Here is a 17,192-nt window from a genome sequence, read left to right as displayed (position 1 = left end):
AGTTCTGTTGATAAGCTATGACATCTACATCTCTTTTCCAAAAAAAAATGCAAGACGTCCATGTGTTATGGTCTGTTCAGCTGACTCTGAGAAACTAAATAACTTTCTAAAATGTTTTAGGTCATCCTGAAGATTACGTATACATTGGTTGAAGGAGCTAAAACATCTTGAGAAAGTATTTTTCATGAACCTACATCAGATCCCCGCGTTTATGATTCCTTAAAATACTTCTAAATAACTAGACATGATATGTCATTTCAAAGAAAATATGTAGGGACAGGAATGGAAGAGTCTGAAGAGGCTAAGCTGAATTGGGGAGAAAACATGCTGGGCCACAATTGTAATGGCCCAAATGTAGATGGAATGCCCAGTGTGGAAATGAGAATACAGGCCACAATGGTACAGCAGGGTGCTGATGTGTGTGCTGAAGCAGACGCTTGACGAGGAAGTCATAGCTGGAATCAGACACAGGAGCTCATTCAGAAAGCACTTGTGAAAAGGGTGCAGACGTAAAGGCAAGCTATGCAGCCATACGAATGTCTGAGGCTCAGCTTGCTTTTGGATTCAAAGCTTATGCTCACAGTTGGAAAAAAAAACGTCTTGATGTTCTAAGTAATATCTAGTTTTTTAAAATGTAATATTCATTTATACAACACAATGGTTTCTAATTGTGCAGCCATATTTAGATATTGTGTGGGAGGCTACACTGAAAAGCATAGTTGGCACGAACTAAGTTGTTTGTAGTAGTATGAACATTATCTTCTTTTTGAAGTTTGTTTTATAGACATGCAAAACAGTAGGCCTATATTACGTCGTGGAAAGCAGGGATGACTTTTTAACGTTTTAATAAATTAAAACTTCTAGATTAAATATAGTGTTAACTTTTTAAATAAAAAGAACAATAAAAAAACAACAACAAAAACATATCTAATAATTTCAAATGACCCGTATGTAAATTCTCTAATGAGGAAGTACATTGTCCTACCTTCAGAGCGATTCCAGCTGGAAGTACAAATTGATTTTGCTGTTCACACAGTACGGGATATTCCGTTTAAAAGTGAAATTGTACCAGTTGTAGCGGTGTAGAGATGCATTTTCACAAGTGAGACACTTTAAACTTAACAGCTGACACGCCATTTTAAACGTGATCTGCAACAGCGACGCCAAACAGGTAAACGAACGTAACGATTTAAAACAAAAATACCGCGCAAACAGGATTATTTCCTTATTTAATCTTACTGTGCGTGTTTTTGCCCTCATGAAATATGTGTTTTGTGTGAGATAAATACAGTTTATTAGCATATAATATAATTATTTCGATTACAGTCTTAATAATTATTAGATAATAATCTAATAATCATCATCTTTCTTTGAGTGCCTTTTCCCTATTAGTAAAATTAGCATACCCTGGAAAAAGTAATGTATTTAAAATACAATTATTTCATATTAATTATAGTTAAAATCTGTTAACATATTTAGCGATGTATCACTTGAGACTTACTGACATAAAAATTATAATTACACTTTATTTGGAGCACTTGTGCATATTTCTTAATATTAAAGCCTAAAACGTATGCAGATGTCACCACTGATGAGGATTGTATGATCTTATAATATCAGTTTTTAAATGCAAGATATTTTAAGTGGACTTTTAAGCACTAATTTTGCACAAATAAAGTGCATTAAGTACAAAATTAGTTGTTCCAGTTTAGCAGACATTAATATACCAAAAGTACAGTTGCAAGGTATTTATATTAAGTACATAATATGTAAATGTATTCCTAGTATACTGGACAAAAAATGTATTTCAGATACATTTTAGTATATTTATTTTTCACTAAGGATAGCATGTACTTTATTAAATTACAATTTTTTTTATAGTTTAATAATTATTTAACAGGTCTACTAATGCTCATTGACAGGTGCCACTGACAACTATGGTCGTTTAAGAATATTCAACATTATTTGGTGTTGTAGATTCTGATTGTAGATTGATTTATAGTTAAAAGAAGTTTATAGTTATAAAAAAGTTTATAGTTATGAAAGAATACATTTCTGTTCCCATGCCATCATGCTGAGCAATAACCAGAATAACTAGTCAAAGTCTAGACAGCGTTTTATTTGTTATTTGAAGAACTTCTTCCCTTTTTAGTAAATGCGCACTGACCTCTCCAGGTGGCTTTGGGTGTTTGTTGCTTTTTGATTATAATGCAGGAACGCTGGACATTTGAAATGGCATAGTGGTAATTACAGCCATCTAATTACACAGTGTCTGATGCCTGCCTTCAAGAGGTTAGTGCAGAGAGTCCACTGACCCATCAACTGTTTGCAGTTGCAGCCAGAAACAAAGCAGCTTTTGGAATTTGCTGAACTCCAGCACGCAAAAGAATGATATCATTTGATGTACAGTAGCTATAAGTAGCTGACAGCTGAGACAAGTCTATAGACTGTATTTGTGCATGACACGTTGTAGAATGCAGCTGGCTTCAGCAGAAAACTATGTGTTGTCTAAGTGACACCCATCTGAGAATTTGTTTAACCAAAAATACTGAAGTTCCATTTGACAGGTTTTTACTGCGAAATTTCAATGCATGAAGAAAACAAGCCTTGACATGTCTACACAAGTGTAACAATAAGTAGCAATACTAACACTTATTTGTCATGCATAGGCTGTAGGTGTTGGAGAAGTATGCGTGTGATTTTGACATGACATTGTTTCATTACTAAGCTTATTTAAACATTACGACTGCTAACTAAGGAGCTGCGGTCACTGTGGTCTCATCATGTCCTTATCGAAATAAAACTACAGCGCAATAGTCAAACTGACATTTGGTTTAGGAAATAATAGATTTTATTTGTTACATCTATTTCATTCTGATGGTGAAAATTTGCCTCAGGAATTAGGCAGTGGCAGCGTCTGAATCAAGAGTAAAGAAAATCCTCTCCATGTCTCTCAGGTTTCTCCGTTTGGGGTTTGTCCATCAACAGAGGCCAATTAGACTGAGCCTGACCAGTCTCTATTAAAACAGAAAGTGTTTACATCAGTTTGGCCAGTGTTTGCACTTGAAGATACTGAGAAGCAAACATAACAGCAACATAGATACCCTCTATTATGTCCACAAGGCAAAAGCGAGTCCAAAATGTGGTACATGCTGCAGTGTAATGGCTGTGAAGTACCACACAGAGCATTTTTGCGATGGTGAGTTAACGGCTTTTCAGCTTTATTAGGTTGGGAATTTCACCTTCTTTTTTTCCCTCAGCAACACATAGATGGGTTGTTGATTTTCTTTATTTTTTTTGTGGTTGCATCAGAACTAGCCATGTTTCTTGGCTATTAAAAAAATGCTCATTCTTGAAAATTACAAAATGTATCTGTTGGCAACTACCGTTGCAAATGTTTTTTGTGTCGTTTCAATGAAGAAAAGCAGCACCTGTGGGATGTACATTTTTCTATTAATTACACATAACATTCGAACACATTGACATCACCGAGGTCTCCAAGCTTGGTGGGTGGCCAATATGAGAAATCATGGTCCTAAACTTCTCTGCTTCTGGTTTCCTTCTCAGTAGTTGTGTGCATATATAATTGAGACCATTGAAGTACATTGCAGGTCCATCTGCTTGGCAGAGAAGTGAATACTAAACCATCTGGGCCTCTACATGCGCCAGAAAAGGGATATGGATAGGTATTGTCTGAGATAGAGCACCTCAGGGGGTACGTTATTCCACGAGGAACACACACACACACACACAGGCAGTGCGACACACACACGCACACATTCACAACGATCCATACTGTTCCTTAAAGATAGTAATACTAGCATGCGAAATCTGCTGTTGCTGAACTCCAGATGGAGTGAAATAATTCCGAGTCCCATCACCTCGAGTGATTAGTAAACTCTGATACCAAAGCAAATGATCATCAGTATCCCACTCGGTTAGTACACACAGCCACCGTGCAGCGTAACGTTTGCTCTCAGCCCTTACATTCACAGAATCAACCGTGAATACATAAATGATAACAGACATTCTGTTCCTGCCATCAGTTGGTAAAATGGAGTGCCATGTTGAAATGTTTTCTGCTCGTAAGTCGCCCACCAGCTCTGGGGAGACACACATGCTCGCGTTAAGGGCTTCGCTTGTGGTCAACACGGCGACTAATTGAACGAATTCTTTATTTTCTTAGGGATACGTGAGACGTTTTGGCAAGGCCGGAGGACTCGGAGAAGCGCTAGAGCTGCTGCGCAGAAGGGGACGCTCGCCGAGGTTTGTTTATTCGCAGGATTATACGCATTAAGCATCAGTCTTTTGGGTTAGCCTTCATCCGTTTGGAAGCGGATCGTTTTCTTAACCTCCGAGCGACTCTCTGTTCCTCCGTCGCAGCGGTGCCAATTCTGAAAACCGATCGTAGTTTTGACATGATGCTGAACTGCTCTCCTGCGGCCCAGGATACATCTGTAAACATTGGCTAAATGAAGCCGGTGGGGTTCTCACAATGAAACACCCCCCGCTCCCACCCCCTCCGATGGCCCTTCCATCCATTTCGGAGGGACTTCAGATATCCAATGGATGTGCTAAAAACCCCGCTGTGTCTGGTCCTTTAGCAGCGGACCTGTCACAAAGCCTCACACCTCGTGGCCGGCTCAGCGGCCCGTCCCTGGCTCCCATCTCTGACATCTGCTCAGGGTTGGGGTTTCATTCAAGAGGGGGGGCAGAGGGAGTCAATCTGCTCTTTTAAAAGAGCCTCACAGTGCCCTGGGTGCTGATGGGGAGGAATGAAGAATCCGCACCATTTCTCTTGCTGGCACCACTGGTGTGCTATTCTCCATCCCTTCCCCATCAACGCCACCACAACTCAAAGCCGTCTTTCATATCCTCCCACGGCTCCAGATTGACAGGCATCAGACAGTTCAGGTGATGAGGAGGAGAGGGTGTGAATGGAGATAGAGAGGTGCCATGTTTGAACACTTCCTAAAGAAGCACGCCCGATACTCGGCAAAAAAAAGGCCCCGCGCTTCCAGCCCTTTTTGGCAAGTCGACCATGATGACTATTTGAAGACTTGACAGATTGTGCTGATGTGTTTATTTAGTTGAGCAAATGCGGACTGGAGCTGTTTTCAAGCTTTATTTATGTTGCGTATTAACTCGGTCACCAACAGAAATGAGGCAACATCAATCATCCGCTTGATGGGAAGAACACTGAAACATTTATTTTAGCATCGGGTAGACAGCGGCATCTGTACCCTTTCCCAAGTGGATGGAAAAGAAATGCACCTATCACGTTGAATAATACCTTGTTATTTCTAGAAATGTATACAACATTTCATTTATTTTCTAAAAAAATTACACAGCTTTAGAAATCCTTAACTGATAGTTTACCTAAAAGCAATACATTGAGGGAATGACAACATGTTTGAAGAAATAGGATATATGATAAATGCTGCACTATAGCTATGATGCATGATGTAGCATGTAGTCATTAATCATTAAACATTTGGATGTATTTAAAACGCATTGATTAAATGGCTCCAGTGACAGGCTTTGCCACTGTGTCACGGTGAGTGGAGAAGCACAGACACAGAGCTGAGGATTGTTTCACCATGTAATTCCAGTCTCTGTAACTACTTTACCACCTGAACACAAGTGGCATTCTTCTCCTAGATAAAAATCACCTCGGCGCATTTGTAGGACATGTAGCCACTTACTGCTTGTAAAGATTAAGCCTTGGAGCATGACTTTTAAAGGTGGCGGCTATTATCACTCCGTGTATCCGACGGCGAAGGAGATGGGCTGCAAATGAATATTTTCTGGGAGATTTTAACATGAATGAAAGTGTGTTTGTAATCTAAGTGCATGTGTATTCATTCGTTAGAGTAACGGTGTTGGAAATGTAATACTGCGGGCTGCACAGTGCACGTTTGATTGGACAAGCTGTGATTTAGAGCAAGTCTCGGGGCTAAAGCGGGACTCTTTTCCGCAGGGGGAGAGGTTGAGGGTGCCACACGCTAAAGCTGAAGAACCCATGTAACCAGAAAAAACCATTAGATAAAGCTATTTCGCTGGCTGATTATTCGCTAGATAAAATTATTTCAGTAATAAATGCTTACAGCAGGAGCCGAAGCTAATAACCACATCCATTTTAGTTCTCATTTTACTGGTTAGAACAAAAGGGCATATTGAATTAAGGCATAAATTCACACAGATTAGTTGAGAGAATATGGCAGTGGGTAATTATTAGGACCTTATTTTACAGTTTTAAAAATGTTATTTACTATGCCATTGAATAAATGGTTATTAAGCAATCAATTTCCAATTGATTGGAGGTTATTAGAAAACATAGAGATTCAACAAAGAGTCGTAATATTCTTTTCTTTTTTTTGTCAGTCATTAGACTGATCATGCTGGGATTTCCAATTGAACTGTCAATTCACCTAGCCCAGTACCATGAGCTTTACCACTTTCTGATTGTTAATGTAATCTAAATATACATTAATTGCTATGTGATTTTGACAGAATGTGAATGATATTTCTCAAAAAAAAAAAAAAGAGCCAACTATAACTGATTAGTCCAAGGGAAATTAACTCGTATGGGTTGAAGGATTCATACAGTCATGAAAGGAAACTGAGTTTCAACTGTTGTGACATTTGTTGCTTTAAATACAAAGACTGTATCGCTGCATGTCCATCATCAGTGATTTGACTTTGACTTTACACATAGAAATTCTTTAGGTAAAAGTAATAACCAAGACAAAAGAGCAAGAACATAAAAATGTTTTTGAATCCTGAAGCAAATTTTATGCCTCATGTTTGCAGAAATCTACCGAGCAGTATTTTTTAATTGAGAGTAAATATAGAAGTATTTGTAGCTTTCTCAAAGCTTCATTAATTTGTAAATTCAAATGAATCCGTGGAGAACTTAAACCTGCATAATATCTTTTCTTTTTTGCTATTTAAGATTTAAACATGACAACAGTGGTACGATAATGTGTGATATATCAAAGTTCTTTTTCTAATAAGACAGTGTTGAATAATTATTGTTTTTCACATCAGTAGCTCTGTCTTATTTTACATTTCAAAATATTTTCCTTTTTTTCCATTGGCTGCCAGCATCATGATTTTGGCTGGAAAGCTTTTGTTTTGAATTAAGAAATTCTCACAGTCACAGTAGCGGCATTGCATTGAGACATAATTGTCTGGTGAATGTTCCTCAGATTGTGTCCAAACTCGTGTTAGATCTCAGAACAAACAGACAAAGCCTAGTATCACAGACAAAGCCTAATATGTGTGGTTTCAACAAAACTGATGGCAAAAGTATTTCAAGTGTGAATATTTGGCATGTTAATTTTTTATAATAGTTTACAGAGACTTAGTTGGAAACATCTATTTATGAATGTCAAAAAAAAAAAAAAAAAAAAGATTATTAAATGGCATTAATCAAATTTCACCCCTGAAAACACTAGCTTTGAAATTTTCACCATACTAGCAGTTTTGTGTTTCATTCTGCAACTCCATCAACTGTTAAGGTGTGAGACAAATAACAATACCACCCTCTGGACTGTGATTTTTTGAAGACTGGAGGTGATATAATGAATCACTTCCCATTAGCGAGGTTTCACACACGTCACGATTATTATAAAGACTCACAGTTTATTTTCAATGAAGGTGACATGATTTGCTAGCTTCAGAGATCTGTATGCTAATGTAGATTTAATGTATATATGCTAATATCTGTGTGGTGGTACACAGCTTTCCATATTTAGAGAGGATTTTGAAGAGCAGGTCCAATTATAGATGCCAAATAGCGTGATTTACATATTTAGCCCTTGTCACATTAGGGGCAGACACATGTGATGCCTGACTGAGTGGGCTATGGAACCATTGCCCTCTAGAGGCCAATTGCCTCTGAATGTATCCCACTCTCATCAATGCTTGACCATGCACCCACACCTGTTTGTGTGCGTGAAATAAAAGTCTAATATTTCTTTTCACCGAAAAGCGAATATTTCATAGCGCCAAAACTTTATCAGGCGTGTATATCAAACCACATTCAAAAGTGAATGTAAAGAACCGCGGCACAAGCCATTACGCGGCTGAATATAAAATCATCACACTTTAGGGCCACACGGTGCCAGGAGAATAAAAATATCCGTGATTAAAGTGTTATTTGCGCTAGTGATTCGTGAGCAATTTGTTCCAAAATTCTCAATTCGAGCACTCTTGTCAGAGCGCGTTTTTTCTTTGGCTACTTCGAAGTATTTTGGAGTGTATTCTCTTTCTGAGCATATTTATAATTCAATAAACGTGTTTGTGGGATGCGAGTTCCATTGAAGCAGGAATAAAAGGTTATGATTGATGCCGTGACACTTTTTTCCCCCCTTCCACCGCAACCTGCCTCGTTACAGATTACGGAAGATAATGGGCAGCAGGACAGGAAGGGGAAGAACAAAACGGGGTCTGCGTTTAATTAACTGCGCCTCCTTTGCGATTCGCCAGCGCGAATTTGCCTTGTTTTATGAAGAGAGATCCTGTTTTTCTAATTCGTCCCCCTTTGTTTCTCAGACAGGGAACGGATCTGGCTCTTTGGGACATTAAATAGAGAGCTAATTCAAGTGGAGGGGCTCTTTCTGTGGTGCTCTGCTCACATAGCTGGGCTGGGCTCACTGGGCCCTTTTGTGTGCTGCCCCTCACCGCATGTGTCCTCGCTCTCCCGGCTGGTCAGATTTTTTTGTCTCCGCTGGATAATCAGCTTGGAACGGTCGAGTCAGATGTGGTGGGAACTGGGCCTGCTTGAGGCTCCTCTCTGAAGGTGTTTGTTGTTAAATAGAACAATTCGTCTGTCTCTTTAGAAAGCCTGACAAAAGCAAATACTCCCTGCTGAAAATTTTCTTAGCCCGTCACACAAAGGCTCAAGTTTGTTTAAGAAATTGCTGCTAAAGAAAGCGTCAACCCATTAAGGTAATTATATGGAACCTGTGTCCTATAAAGGCTTAATTGATGTTAATGTTTGTCTAATTGGGGATTCAGGGAGAGCAAAGGACTAAAGGTCTTCATAGCACTTTCAGGCGAGCCTCTGAAAAGGGTCCTTCTGGTTTTCACACTTCCCACAATGGCTGCCCGTCTTTCTCACATTACTGCCTGTTTTCAGCTCCTTCCAGCATTCTGCAGCACTACTTAGAGCACAAAATAAGGGTGAAGAGCCATTGTCTGGTGCAAGCACTTCTCAAAGAGTGTTCCTGACAGGGATTGTTAGAGGACTCATGTTGAAGACAAGGGGGAGTGAGGGTGAAAGCCACTGTCATGCACTCTTGTCATGTCTCCGGTGTGCGGCAACGGGGCTCCTAATTGCTGCATCTGTTTTTTCATAGCGCCGATTCATTTAAACAAATACTTCAGTCAGCACCTCCTGTTCCTACACTGAGCCTGAGTTATCCATTGTGAGCGTCAATGCATTTGCATGTGTTTGTGTGTGCAATCGAGGGGAAGTATTTGTTTAAATACTACGTTTTCCTTGTACATCTTTTAATAGCAGACTCCGTCGCCCGGGCTCCCGCGCGATTCCCCCCGCCGTCGTGAGCGAGACGCCGCGCGTTCCGTCGCCTCGGAGGCGCGTCGCTTGTTTTTCGCCGCCGGAAACAATGATGGGCGAAAACAAACACGGTGTTTCCCTTCCCTTAACGCTTAACTGATCTGTCTTTAAAACACTCGTGAGGCTCCGTTCGAAACTCTTCAAATATTTCTCTCGGCTCTAATTGCTAAGGTCGGAGTTAACAATCAATGCCATTTCCACACATACAAGTTAAAATAGGGGCAGCGGTGAATGGCAAACTGATTGTAGCGCTGTCAGCCTCCTGCATGGGCTCTTTCTGCAGATGGGGAGTGAGAGGGATGGAGGGGGAGCGGCAAAGGCACTTCATTTAACTTGCACCAAGCTGATTGGAGTGGAGAAGGCAATTCAAATCTTGAGTGTAGTTCCCATTGCAATGCCTTTCCCCCAATCTCACCCCGTTTCCGCAGGCCTCCTGTCAGTCAAAAAGCACACAAGGCAACCTTGGCAGATCTCTCGATGGTGCCCTCCATCTCCACACAATAGCGCAGTGAAAGACCTGGCCTCCGCGAGACCCCCGAGTACAGAGTCTATATGAAGTCAGCAAAATTAATGCCGTACTATAATGCGATACGTGCTTGTCTCGACCGTTCACATGGACACGTTCACATTTTTTAAATAACTGGGGTGAGAACAGGTGACCAAAGAATTCTGAAAGTCACTCTGTATATGCATGTGTTGCTGTTAAATCAATATTCAAGCAGTTAAAATCCAGATTATTGTCACAAGACTAATCACTAGTTCATTGGGACAGTTATCTGAAAATCATGTCAGCACTCTTTTTATAATTAATCTTGATAATAGACTCCTTCTATACGAACAAATCTGTTTCTTTTTAGCACTCTTGATGACTATTCATGCACATAAACTCCTTGATAGCCCAAAAATACATTGCATGCTGCTGTCAAATTGACACCCGCACAAAATTAAGCAATTAAAACCCAGATTGTTTAAAAAGCATGTCTCTGTCAATATGTCATGCTATCTTTGATTAATAATTAATTATGTGAAAACCTTGCTGATGCTCCACATTTATTTTTATAATTAGAACTTGCGGCCGGCACATTCTTAAAGTCCTTCTACGTGAAGCTAACGCGCGCAAAATTAAAATTCAGATCATAAGAAACACGCCTCTATCAAAATGCGGTGCCTTCCGGGAGTAACTCAATCACTGTATTTTGCTGGGACAATTATCTGAAAACCTTGTCGACAAAGTGTCGCATTACTCATCAAAGTACTTTATGGGTGAATAATGACCGCAGGTTGCGACCTCCGACCCCGCTAGACGACCTCTAGAGATACACGCGAGTCGATTTCACAAAGGTTTGCTGCCACGCTATTCCCTAGCCCTGCTGCTTCGGAGCAGAAATTTGACTCCGCAGCCATAATCACTTTAGTACTGTTTTTGCTCTTGGTAAGTGGACAAAATATTTGGATGATCTTAAGCAAGCACAATAATTGAATATGTGATTTGGTGGTAGCAGGTGTTTGGAATCTTGAGCTTGTCTTTACATAATGAAGCATTCTGTAAACAAAAGCAAGTTGTTATGTTGCTTCGGCATGCTGGGGATATACTCAAATGAAACAACTAATTTTCTTGATAGCATACTGTAATCATGCTGTTCCTCTACCACGCACTGTGCTGAGTGGTGTGATGCCTATTAATTCATTCTTCCTCTCTCCGGTGGGAGAAAGAGCCCTCCCCTCCTCTAGTAAACTGCTATTATTCATTACACCTCTATAAGTACAAATAATCGCCAGGGTTTGAAAGAGAGAAATAATTGTTGTTATTTGCTTTGATATGCTTGAAGTGTGGCTCACACTTCTTAAATGGCTCGAACATGCCTGTTTTAACATGCACTCGTTCATTTGTCTCACCGAAGGGGGACGGAGCCTTTGAAATCACCACTCGAGCAGGTAAGCGACGCCTTGATTGAGCACTGACAAATAATGTACAAAACCAAGTTTCCCCAAAACCCACCTACCGATCTGGCCGAACTCAACCGACAGTCGCTTAAACAAATCCAATCATCCAATTTCGCATGTGTTACCAAATCCAAAGTGGTGAGGAAATAACCTAACCCTGAGAATTAATTACTGACTTGTCAGAACAACGAGCTCCACTATTACTAGGCTAGTTGTGTCCGAATGAACGTGTGAAACAACAGCCTACCTTCAAGTGGTGATTTCGCTGTATATATGTTGCATTTATGTTTGTGTACCTGTCGAGCCACAGGGAGGGACGTTGGATAAATGGCCTATTTTTGCATGAAATTCAGTAGGAAATGCTTCTCTTTAGATACATTGTATGTAGTATAAAAAAGGCCCATTTAATATAGAGGCGCATATCGGCTAAGCTTTGGCAGTTTTGACACGTGAAATCTGAACGCAACGCTTCTAAGTACCTCAACTTGACTGTGAACACGCATGCTTGAGCGAACATGCAAGTGAGTGAGCGAGAGGATGTATGAATTAGTATAGGCTGTGCAGATAATGGAAAAGAGTAATGAGTACAGTAAAATAAAAATCACATTAACATTTGAAATTAAATCATTCTTCACATTATGGGCAGTAATTATCTCTCTCGACACTGAATCACAGTAGAACCATGTTTGTTTATTTCCTTAAATAGGTTCTTACGCTTTCACCCTTTCGCTTTGGTGGGATGCTTGTTTGCTTGGGTTCGAAATATGCTGTTTCCTCCTTGTAGTCATTCAATATCATCATCTTTCTTTCTGACAATGACATGGAGCAGGGACAAAGCCCATGGGTCAGATCCCCGTTGCTCTCTGCTTGTTTGGGAGGGGCATCAATTGGTGGTCACTTGCTACACATTCTGTGACCTCTTGGTCCTGCACCTGTGGAGAATCCCCTCTGTGAGCTAAGAAAACAGAACAAGAGTCAGGTTAGAGGTCAAGGGTCAGAGGGTCACGAAGAGGAAGTTGTTTTTTCAAAACGGCAAGGCACTTATCACTCTCATCTGATTTGACAGCCATCTGTCAGTCATGGGATTAAGATACTTGTTTTGCCCCCGATCCATGTTTATCGCTGCTAACGTGATGCTATTTGACAGAATTAACTCTTGCATTGCTCTGATAGCACTATGCTGCAATTTATTAGCACATTAATATTATTAGATTTTAAAAAATTTCAGATGAGATTTGTAGCATGAAGTATATTAAGATCGAAAGACTTTTATATTAGGCTAAATTTAAAAAAAGCAAAATTTCATACATCCTTCTTAATTGTGCACGTTAAAGGTACATTAGTAAGAATGTAGTTTCTCTTTCTCTCTGAAAAGTTCAAGTTGTGTATTTTTAGGTCATTGGATTTATAGCTTCTCATTAGCTCTACAACATCAAAATTACTTGTTATATATTAGCTTAAGAAAGCGTGAAATTCATGTAACATGTAAGCAGCTGGCTCAAACACATCAACAGTCCACTCTGTTGAGGTCAGATCCCGTGAGACCACTAGACCCTGAGAAGTGAGTGTTTAACAGTAGCATGACTTCTTCATCAGATGGCTTATTCACGGAAATTAATGGGATAATAACCTGATGAGAGATTGTCATGAGCTAACTCTGAGTTATTAGAGAGGCTTGGCTGATGTGAGCAAAATCGCCAATCCATACGTGTAGTGCTCGCCACAAGTTTAGAAGGCATTAAACTGGCATTAAAGATACAAATCCCAAGTTTTTTTGTTGTTGTTGTGTTTTATAGTAATATATAATGTGTAATGTATATACACTACAGGCCAAAAGTTTGGAACAATGTAGATTTTTTTATGTTTTAAAAAATGTTATTCTCACCATGGCTGCATTTATTTGATCAAAAATATAGTAAAAAGAGTGTGAAATAATAATCAAATTTAAAAGAAATGTTTTCTGTCTGTGAAATCTAGGCTACATTAAAAGCATTAAAGTTTGAATTCATCCATTAATTTTACTATGATTTCAATCTTTGACATGGCCTTACTCAGTATTAAAGATAGCAAGGTTACATTTTCACAGAATATTCTTTACCTTATGAAGGACGATTTTATGTAGAAAAAACACACAAAAAATGACTTTAGCTGGGTTTTTACAGCCAGGATCACATATGTGACCCTGGATGACAAAACCAGTCTTAAGTAGCACGAGTATGTTTGTAGCAGTAGCCAAAAATACATTGTATGGGTCAAAATTATATATATTTCTTTTACACCAAAAATCATTAGGATATTACGTACAGATCATGTTCCATTAAGATATTTTGTAAATTTCCTACTGTAAATATATCAAAACTGAATTTTGATTAGTAATATGCATGGTTAAGAGCTTCATTTGGACAACTTTAAAGGTGATTTTCTCAATATTTAGATTTTTTTGCACCCTCAGAATCCAGATTTTCTAATAGTTGTATCCTAATAATACAGCAGTGGAAATGTATAAATCTGAATTTCAAAAACTGACCCTTATGACTGGTTTTGTGGTCCACGGTCACAAAGTTAAAAAATGTGCTTTATTCCTGTGATGGCAGTGCTGAATTTTTCCTTTAGAAATGTTGCTAATTTGCCAGTTTTTTGCTCAACAAATATTTCTTGTTTTTAATGTTGAAAGGTTTTTCTGCTTCATATTATTGTGGAAACTGTGATACTATCATTCAAATGTTTGAGTCTGAAAAAGCCATCACAGCAGTAAATTACATTTTAAAGAATGTAAAAAAAAGAAAAGTTATTTTAAAAGTTATTTTGTGATATTTCACAATAGTTCTGTTCTTACTGTATTTTTGATCAAATAAATGCAGCCTTGGTGAGCATAATTATTTTGACCAGTGGTGTGTATGTTTGTATTTATATTAATAGTTTTATATTATATACAGTCTAGAAAATGACACAAATATGGATTTATAACTGTGTTTACCAAATTTAGATGACTAGCTAAATTTGTTACACCTCTTATAATGTGAATTTAAAAACAATACAAATGCTCATATCAAATTTGGTTTGAGTTTCTGACATTGTTAATCAATATTTTCAGACGGTTAAGCACCTCTATTCACCATTTTTTGACAAAGAAAAAGTTTTAGGCCTATTTTCACCTTTTTTGGTAACACTTTACAGTAAGGTGACATTTGTTAACATTAATGTATTAACTAACATAAACGAACAATAAACAGTAGATTTTTTACACTATTTATTAATCGTTGTTAATTTTAGTTTGTTGAACATTGTTCATGTTCACAGTGCATTAACTAATGTTAACAAACACATCTTCTGATTTTAATAATGTGTTAATAAATACTAAAATTAACATTAAGATTTTTAAATGCATAAGTATTGTTCATTCTTAGTTCATATTAACTGATGTGGTTAACTAGTGTTAACTAATTACCTTTATTGTAAAGTGTTACCCTCTTTTTAGGGTTAATCGTGTAGCTTTAGTCTTGAATATTTAATTAATTTTAAATGTCGTCTTTTCTGTCCAGTGCAGAGCAGACGTAAATGAGGGAGCTTAAATGAACTTTATAAACTGCACTCAAGGGAGTGTTGGATTGGATCAGTGAGGGCCTGGGAAAGTCAAGCATGCCTTCGTGTCAGGTGAAGTGACAAAGTATGGGTAGAGGCTGCTGAAGACAATGAGTGGTGACCGTGCAGGTAAACTTGGCTTTGGAACAGAAGACATTGGATTAGCGGCAGCTGCAAAACCCACGCATTTACTCAGCTGGCACGCCGGTATCGAGTTTCACCCGAACAATGCCATGTGTTTGGAAACAAACATGACTCCCAAGCATCTCAAATGCATCTTTGCTGAATCTGGGGGGGGGACATAGAATATAGAGCCTATAAGTACTGTTTACTATACTTTACAAGTTAAGGCTTTAGATGTTTTTAAATTGTGTAACATCTTCTGTTTATGCATCTGTTTATTTGGAATTTGTGAATTTGGGGTGTGGACTGGTGTTGGGTGTTAATATTCTGCTTGCATTGTTTACCATGACCACATATACTTTAATTAGAAGTGTTTGTGTGCAAGAATACATAAGCTTTCTCTTCTGTGAATATATGTCTTTTTTTCAGTCTAGTGTGATAAGTCACATCTGTATTTTTGCCTTTAGCCAGTAATAAGTGAATGTGTATGTTCCAAATAAAGCTAATAAAAAGTAAAAGCAAGCAGGTCCTGCAGCCCTCCTGCCATCTTCCACTGATTTTAGCAAAATTACCTAGTGAACCATTTGCTAATTCCTATGAAAAAATAAATAAATAAAAAATGTGTCTAGTTTCTACTCCTTAATTACAGTTGAGCCTAGTTTCAAACTTTGTCACCACATTTGAATACAAACTCAAAAACACTTTGGAACGTTAGGCACAAATTAAAAAGCAAATATGCTTTATTTTTTTGTGGGAAGAGGCTTTTATAAAAGACATTAGATTTGGCTATGCATTGACAGTCATCCTTGCCTTGGGAAACATCCTTGGGAAAAAAAGCCTAATTGGTAGAGTGCCGTTTAACCCAAACTCTCCCACCAATATCAGTATCTCGAAATTGTGGGAATATAAATTCTCATGAGGGAATACGTGCGAGAGAGGCAAACACTTACCGCACCATTATTCCAGGCTCTCCCATCCGCCTGTGTGTTTCTTGACAGCAAATGTGATGGGAGGGGTTCTGCTGGTGGATTCTGGGATGGTGACACCTGCAGCGCCTTTGAAAGGCATGCTGTTTCTGTTCACCCTTGAGTCTGTGGATGTTGTATGGAGGTGGAGAAAGGAACCAGGCCCCTTACCTGTGCAAGACCAGGGACTCTGGCCGAGCCGGGCCTCGGTTGGCAGATTGGTAATGAGCGGCTGTATGTGGTGAGGCTCAGGCACAGTACCGGCCCCCTGGGGGGAATGTGGTGCAGGATAATGAGAGGGCTGAAACTCTTAATGTGGCGGTGATTCATGGAGACCATCCGTCCGGATTACCTTTCTCACTGTGTGCACAATGTGGACAAGGATTCCCAGGGTTAGGAACAACACCACCAGATTGGCCCAGCGAGCCCTCGGGGAGATGGGCCTTTCCCAGGGTACAAACACTGTGGTGCACGTCGGGTTAATATGAACCGTAAATACCTGTTTGTTCCAAAATGCACTTGCAGAAAGGTGTGGAACACAAACACAAAAAACTGCAAAAGGCCACATAGCAGTCGCTCGAACGGTTAAAAGAGAAACGACGAGTACCACTTTGACACTTCAGTACTGTTTATGTTTTTACTCTTTTTTTTTTTTTTTTTTTTTTTTTTTTTTTTTTACTAATAATCTTTTTTAGATTTTACTAATAAGCATAATAACCTGTCTGAGCCAGGTATCTATCTATCTGTCTATCTATCTATCTATCTATCTATCTTTCTAATGATCATGATTTGACAGGTAAAAGACTGTAAAAATGCTACAGTAAAAACATTAATAGGTTAATGGTACGTTCCCGTACACTCAAAAAAATCCTGGGTTATTTTTTAATCCCAAATGCTGGGTTCAGCTTGTTGGGTAATTTTATTGGGTTATTTTTTATATTTTTTACCCAGGTGGTGGGTCATTTTTAACACTGGGTTATTTTTTGTACCCA

At 38.9% G+C, this 17,192-nt stretch overlaps 1 long non-coding RNA gene across 1 annotated transcript; it reads left to right on the top strand.

The window, feature by feature from the left end:
• The first annotated feature begins 987 nt into the window (after positions 1-987).
• LOC127179694 (uncharacterized) lies at positions 988-15,404 on the top strand. The gene is made up of 3 exons (XR_007829541.1): positions 988-1,171; positions 4,187-4,266; positions 15,073-15,404. It is a non-coding gene; the product is annotated as an uncharacterized LOC127179694 (long non-coding RNA).
• The last annotated feature ends 1,788 nt before the right edge of the window (positions 15,405-17,192 follow it).

This window comes from Labeo rohita, chromosome 17 (genome assembly GCF_022985175.1).
Source record: "Labeo rohita strain BAU-BD-2019 chromosome 17, IGBB_LRoh.1.0, whole genome shotgun sequence".
NCBI lineage: Eukaryota > Metazoa > Chordata > Actinopteri > Cypriniformes > Cyprinidae > Labeo > Labeo rohita.
Note: the sequence above shows the minus strand (reverse complement) of the source record. Positions and strands in the feature narration are given on the sequence as shown.